This window comes from Chrysochloris asiatica, unplaced genomic scaffold (assembly GCF_000296735.1).
Source record: "Chrysochloris asiatica unplaced genomic scaffold, ChrAsi1.0 scaffold00259, whole genome shotgun sequence".
In the NCBI taxonomy this organism is placed as follows: Eukaryota; Metazoa; Chordata; class Mammalia; order Afrosoricida; family Chrysochloridae; genus Chrysochloris; species Chrysochloris asiatica.
The window spans coordinates 176,587-184,253 of NW_006408777.1; the positions used below are offsets into that span (position 1 = coordinate 176,587).

Sequence of the window (7,667 nt, forward strand, 5' to 3'; positions counted from 1 at the left end):
ACTAAGCAGGCTCAGGGGATGGTCCCAGAACTCTGAACCATATATAAAGTTCAAGAGGAACTTTAGTGTAAGAGTGTGTGGGGGAAGATAGAGTCCCCATTGAATAGTTTTCATCTTGTTTAGATGGGTCTAGTAAACAGAAATGGGGATAAGATTCTTATGATTCAATAGTGAGTAATTGTTATCATGATTAATTGAGACTGTCACAATTGTAAAGGTAGAAGTTTTGTAACAATAACGGGGAGTGGTGAGTTTTACATTCCAGGAACAGAGAACCCTAGGACTATCAAAGGAGAAGAACACAAGCAGAATGTGGGACCCTATTCAGAGAAGGCAACGGCAGAAATGAAGGCAGTGATGGGGACTTGGAGAAAGGAAGCAAATGTGGGCTCTAGATTTATGGAAAGAGAGGGACTGAGAGCTGGTGGCCAGGAGGCAGACTTGCAGAATGTGCCCTTTGGTGATTTAAATTATTATATATACCTGAGTGTGTTTTTTTAAAAAAGTGCTAAAATGAGTAGTGAGAAATACTGATAACTAATGGTACATGGAGGGGATTTTAATCATTGTAATGAAACAAAGTATAAATTTTGTTGAATGTAAAACTGATGATCTTCCCTGTAAACTTTAATTTAAATCACAATAAAAACTTAAAAAAACAATAAAGACTATGGTCCTTGGTTACCCTGTAGATCTGGAACTAAACTTACTCCCATGGCTCAATTTTCAGTCAAGCAACACATAGGCATTTAGGGGGACACCACTAGTAAGGAATATAAATCATAGATTGGTCAACCATTTTAGATCAAAGGGGCAGTGTTTCCTAAGGACAAAATTCAGAAGGGTAGGGAAAGAAGGAAAATAGAAACAAAAAGCACAAAATGAAAGTGGGATAAATAATGTCACAATAAGGGATTGCCATGGAACGAAAGGATGTGTATGACTTGTTGAAAGTAAAACTGATGATCTGCCATGTAAACCTTCATTCAATTCATAAGAAAAGGGTAAAAACTACAATGACAATAACACAGAATCTGCAGAGATTAGTTACAGCTCATGAACTGCTGTTATGCCTTCTAACTATGCTAGTTTTTTATATCTTTAATCTAAATTGGAAATACTTAAAGAATTCTACTGGTTGGTATAAACTTATTACAATAAATTCTTATTCTAGCATACCATAATGATTGTTCTAAAGAATTATACCTGCCATGTTAAGAAAGAGGCTATTTTCAAAGAAAGATTTCACACTTATATATCCTTCCCCCCAACACATACACACTTCATAAACACACAGTTATTTCAGTCCTCACAGGTGTTGGTCAGCACAGTAAGATTTGGAATTACAAATAGACTAATGCTATTACTTTACTGCTTTTTCTTTAAGACAGGTTGTTGTTAGATGCAGTGTAGTTGATTCTGATTCATAACAACCAAATGAAATGAAATAATTTTCACAATTGTTGCTGTTTGAGGCCTTTGTTACAGCTACTGTTACTCCATCTCTTTTGCTAATCCTCAAAGTAAAGGGTTAAAGTAAACAAAAATATTGTCTTTCTCCAAAAACTGATCACTCCTGATAACATGTCCAAAGTACAGGAGACAAAGTGTCACCATGCTTGCTTTTAAGGAGCATTCTGGCTGTTCTACTTCCAAGACCTATTTATTCATTCTTCTGGCAGCCTGTAGTATATCCAATATAACAACACTATATTTTAAGTCTTCCAGTTTTTGCATACCTATGAGGCAGTTGAATATGCCATGACTTGAGTTAAGCACATCTTAATCCTCAAAGTGCCATCTTTGCTTTTCTATACTTTCTAGAGGTCTTTTGCAGCATATTTTCCCAATGCAATATGTCATCTTCTTTCTTGACTGATGCTTCCATGGTCATTGATTGTGGATCCATGTAAAATGAAATCCTTGACAACAAAATTCTCCATTTATCATGATATTGCTTATGGGTTCAGTTGTGAGGATTTTTGTTTTCTTTATAGTTGAGTTGTAATTGACATTGAAGGCTGGAGTTTCTGATCTTCATCAGTAAGTGCTTCAAATACTCTTCAGTTCCAGCAAGCAAGGCTGTGTCCTCTGCATATTCAAATTCTTAATGACTGCCTCTCCAGTCCTGATTCCATATTGTTAATATAGTTCAGCTTCTTGGCTTATTTGCACAGCATACCAATGTTGTAAGTATGATGAAAAGATATAATCCTGGCATACACCTTTACTGACTTTAGACCACACAAGTATCATCTTATTCTTTTTGAATAATTACTTCTTGGTCTATGTACATGTTCTGCATGAGCAGAATTAAGTATTCTGGAACTGCCAAGTTTCACCATAATTTGTTAGAATCCACACAGTGGCATCTTTTACGTAGTCAATTAAACACAAGTAAACTTTTTTTGTGGTATTCTATGCTTTCAGCAAAGATCCATTCATCAGCAGTGATGTCCCTCATTCCATGTTTTCTTCTGAATCTGGCCTGAATTTCTGGCAGTTCTCTGTTGATGTACTCCTGCAATCATTTTTGAACTGTCTCCAGCAAAATTTTATTTGTGTTTGGTATTAATTATACTGTTTAATAATTTCCAAATTCTGTTGGATCACCTTTCTTTAGGATGGGCACATATATGGATTTTTTCTAATTGGTTGGCCAGGTAACTGTCTTCCAAATTTCTTGGTATAGACAAACATAGGTTTCCAGCTTTGCATTCATTTGTTGAAACATCTCAATTGATATCCATCAATCCCTGAAGTCTTGTTTTTGTTAATACCTTCAGTGCATCTTGGACTTCCTTCAATACCATCAGTTCTTGATTATATGCCACCTCCTAAAATGGTTGACTGTTGACCAGTTCTTTTCATTATGACTGTATATTCCTCCCATCTTCTTTGGGATCTCCCTGAATCTTTCAACATTTTGCTCAAAAATATCCTTCAATATTGCAACTCCAGGTTTGATTTTTTTCTTCATTTATTTCACCTTAGGAAATGTTGAATGTGTTCTTTCCATTGGGTTTTCTAACTCCAGGTATTTGCACATTTCATTATATAATACTTTAATTTGCTTTCTTGTCTGAACTTTGAAATTTCATGTTCAGCTCTTTTACTTCATCATATCCTCCATTTGCATTATCTACTGTAGGCTCAAGAACAAGTTTCAGAGGCTCTTCTAATAATCATTTTGGTCTTTTCTTTCTTTCCTATCTTTTTAGTTGTCATTTGCCTTCTTCATGAGTGATATCCTTTATGTCATTATATGATTCATCTGGTCTTTGGTCATTAGTATTTAAATCAATTATTGACATGGTCTCTAAATTCAGATAGGATATACTCAAGGTCATACTTTGGTTCCGGTGGACTTGTTTTAATTTTCTTCCCCTTCAACTTTCACTTGCAATATGAGCAATTGATGATCTGTTCTTCAGTTAAGTATTCATGGGTACTCAGATTGTATAGACACTTATCAATTTTACACCTTTAAGATAGTGAAGAAATTGGATTTTTAGTATTCAGAAATCAAATGACATATTTAATTAAACAAATCTGCTGCAAGACCTCTTTAAAGTGTTCAAGAGAAAAATATTTTGAGAATGCCTGACCAAAGCCATTGTATTTTCAATTGCCTCATATGGATGTCAATATGGAAGACCATAGAAGAACTGATGTATTTGAACAACGGTGTTGGAGAAGAATTTTTAAAGTACCATGGACTGCCAGTAGAACAAACAAATCTGTGTTGGAAGATACATAGCCAGAATGCTCCTTGAAAGCCAGGATAATAAGACTTCATTTTTCATACTTTGGACATTTTATCAGGAGGGACTGGTCCCTGGTGTAGAACATCATCGTTGGTAAAGTGGAGGGTGAGTGAAAAAGAGGAAGCCCTCCCCACCAAATAGATGGATCAACACTATGACAGCAATGGGCTCAAGTGTAACGACAACTGTAAGGGTAACACAGAACTGGGCAGTGTTTTGTTCTGTTATGCATAGGATCACTATATATATAAATAGTGTCTTATTACCACAAGACAAGAAATAGGAAGAATGAATTATCATAGAAAGTAATTATCATCAATGACTGGGCCAGGACACAGTCTGGACTGTTAGTGTCCATTTAGTGCTTGCAATAGACCATGAGCTAGAAACCTGAAGTGGCATTTCCAGAAAAAATATAAAGGAATGAAAGGATATTACAATGAATCTTTCTCCCAATTTGCCTTCATTGCTCACAGCATATCACCTTTTATTTTTTCTTTTGCAAAAGTAAGTTCTTGGAGAGGAGATATGGGGGCCGGGAGAGGATGGCGGTTATAGGGTTTCCAGCAGCAATATGTTTTGCATGTGAGTTGGGTCTGGAGGACCGGCAATTTTTTTTTATTTTATTTTTTTTATGAATGTGATGCCATTCACAGCGTAATACACCAAATTGTATTAATAGGGAAAACATTCATATGAGTATTTTTAACTAGTGCAGCGAATCCCCTGCTAGAACCTACTCAGTAATACTTACCAACAACTACCATGTAGTATAGGTAATTCTTGTTCCTAAAACGATTTGGTACCTCATGAATGGGATCAATATGTGGGGCTGTATTCAAACCCAGCCCAATTTCTCTGTCTATTCAGTATGTCAGCTTTTCCCTCCTACATCATGAACATCTCAGTTTTGACTGTTGATGGAGTAGGTCATCTTCACTAAGATGACTTGTTTTATAACACATAGAATAATAATGGGGTTCAGATTTTCAGAGAAAACGTTTACTTTGATATTAAATACTTATACCTATAATAAGACGTCTATTTCTATATTAGTAGTTAGACCCCACTAGGTCAAGACTGTGCCGTAAAGTTCTGAAAGTTCAGTTAGAATCTGTTGCCCGGGTTCTGTAGTGAGGACAGTTGAACTGCCGTCTCCCTTGTCCCCTTGTGCAGAGACATTGAGTGGGAGCTGCTTGCTGTACGCTCTACTCAACTGCTGTCTCCAATATGGGAAATGCACTTTGTTGTTGGAGAGGTATCGATAATATTTCATTTAAAGTGTTTGGGCTAGATAATAACATCAATCATAGGAAATTTCAAAAGATGAGTCCAAATGGAGAAAGAGCTGGGTGAGCCTGTCTGCGGTAGATGGCTACATCGTACATGAAATCTACAATGGGAGAATGCCCAAGACCAGTTTTAGTACGAGCTGGAGCAGGCCTTGGAGGCACATTACAAGTATATTGTGATCGAGCCCACGCGCCTTGGTGACGAGACTGCCCACTGGATCACTGTGGGCAACTGTCTGCACAAGACCGTTGTGCTGGCAGGCACTGCCTGCCTTTGCACCTGGCTGGCCCTACCTCTGGAGTATTCCCACTACATCTCCCTGCTGGCTGGTGTGCTGAGCCTAGCCTGCTGCACCTTTTATGGGATCTCTTGGCAGTTTGACCCCTGCTGCAAGTACCAAGTGGAGAATGATGCCTACAAACTGTCCCGTCTGCCTCTGCACACACTCACCTCCTCCACTCCGGTGGTACTGGTCCGGAAGGACAACCTGCACAGAAAGACTGCACAACACAATAGCTCTTGCTGCCCTGGTGTACTGTATAAAGAAGAATTACGAACTCTACCTTGCATGATTTCGGGGAAGAAGGGAGAGAATGCAGAACAGCCCAGCTCAGAAAGACAACAGTGCTCAGACTGCCAGTGTCACAGCTTTGCCCTGTGAAACAGCACAGTCTGGGAAGTGAGAAAAAAAAAACAAAAAACTATCCAGCGTTGCTCATCAACCACACCGCACACCAGACGGGCCCATCTAGAGACTTTTATTCGGGGTGAGGAAGAGCAAGGTGACTTCTACCCAAGAAAGAAGGCAGAAGTGCCGATCAACAGGAAGGGAGTGGTCTTATATAGGTTCAAATCAGGAGATCACATGTCATTGCTGGGGTGATTTAGCTCTGGCCTATCAAAAGCCATGTTGCTTTTAAACTACGCGCCTTGCAGCTTAGTTTGGCGGGGAAACAGAAACCTAAGGTTACAAACGTGGAGTTGAAGGGAAGGGAGAGGGAAGAACCCGGAAGGTACAACCTAAAATGGAGGACCTGATTGTGACTGACTGATTATTGTAACATTTTCCCCTCTTTGGTTAAATAAGAAAAATGAACGGCAAAAAAAAAAGTAAATTCTTGGGTTTTCCTCTAGCCCTAACACAGATTTGGCTTGCCCATCATCCATCAAATCACCTAAACATCAAAGCAGGGACTCCTGAGCTCAGCACTGGCTTCTGCCAGCAGGTGGGCAGTATCAGCATATAACTCTGATTAGTTAGAGAGCAGGTGTCAGGTAGACTGGATGACAGATTTCAATATCTTTTTCAGGTTAATTTATATGTTCAGATTACTGCGAACAAAACTATTTTCAGAGTTTATCATTACCATCTCTTCAACTAGTCTTGCTCTTCTAATCAGTGTCAACACACAAAGTAAAAACCAATCCCAACTGAAAGTTAACCTACACTTGGTCTTGTAAGTACCGATTTGTTTTCCATTTTTTTCTACCCACCTTCACACTTTCTCCAAATGGAATTAGAATAGAAAGTTCCTGGGTACATCTCTCACTCCTTTCTTGCTAAAAAACACAAAACAGGTAACACATTTGCCATTTCAGCAGTTCTTCATGTGTACAATTCAGTGACGCAAATTACATCAATCATGTCATGTAACTATAATTAATGTTTATTTCTGTAAATTTTCCATCCACTTAAACAAAAACTCAATACTATCTAAACTATGACTCACTCTTTCCCTGTTCCTCTCACCCACTTTTAAACTCTGTTCTCTCTATATTTGTCTAGTCTCAATAATTTATATAATATTTGTCCTTTTATGACTGACTTACTGCATTGGCTTATTAATTAATTGCCAGTTATGTTTCCCATTAGCCATTTGAACTCATGCACATCATTTATTATCTCTGAGCTTCAATTTTCACATGAGAAAAAGCATAGGAAATAATACTTACTTCACATAGTTGTTATGGAAATCAAATAAAATATTTCTGAAAGTACTCTAATGAAGGGTATAGAATCTGTATGTGCCTCATATGTGTAGGCATCTCTTTTCTGTCCTACATGAGAGCAGTTGGTGGGTTTAAGCTGCCAATCTTGTGGTTAACAGTCAAGTACTTATCCTGCAGCACCACACCTGGGCTCTAAATACCTAAAAGAAAAAAAAAGAAAAAGAAAAGCACACCTGCAATTAGTCAACTCCAACTCATGTTGGCCCTATGTGCCAAAGTAGAATTGTGCTCCATAGTATTTTTAATGACAGATTTTTCAGAAGTAGATTGGCAGGTTTTTCTTCTGAGGCACTGTTGATTGGACTCTACCTTGCAATCCTTCAGTTTGCAGCTGAGCATGTCAAACCTTTGCACAACTTAAGGAATCCTAATAAATACCTATTAATTTATAAAATGAACCTCAGTAAAGTTTTCCTTCACACCAAATTTTTTAAAACCAAAAGCAATCACTACAGTTATTTTTTATAGATGAAATCTCTTCCCTAGAATAAAATATGACATAGTCCTTAGAAAGCAGTTACTTTGTTTTATACTTTGATGTTGTGGTAAATAAGAATCCGGCCTTTGTCTTAATTAGCATAACTCTTCACTTGGATA

The 7,667-nt window shown here is 37.7% G+C and overlaps 1 pseudogene; it reads left to right on the top strand.

The window, feature by feature from the left end:
* Positions 1-3,930: 3,930 nt before the first annotated feature.
* On the top strand, positions 3,931-5,632 carry LOC102828610 (annotated as a pseudogene).
* Positions 5,633-7,667: the final 2,035 nt, after the last annotated feature.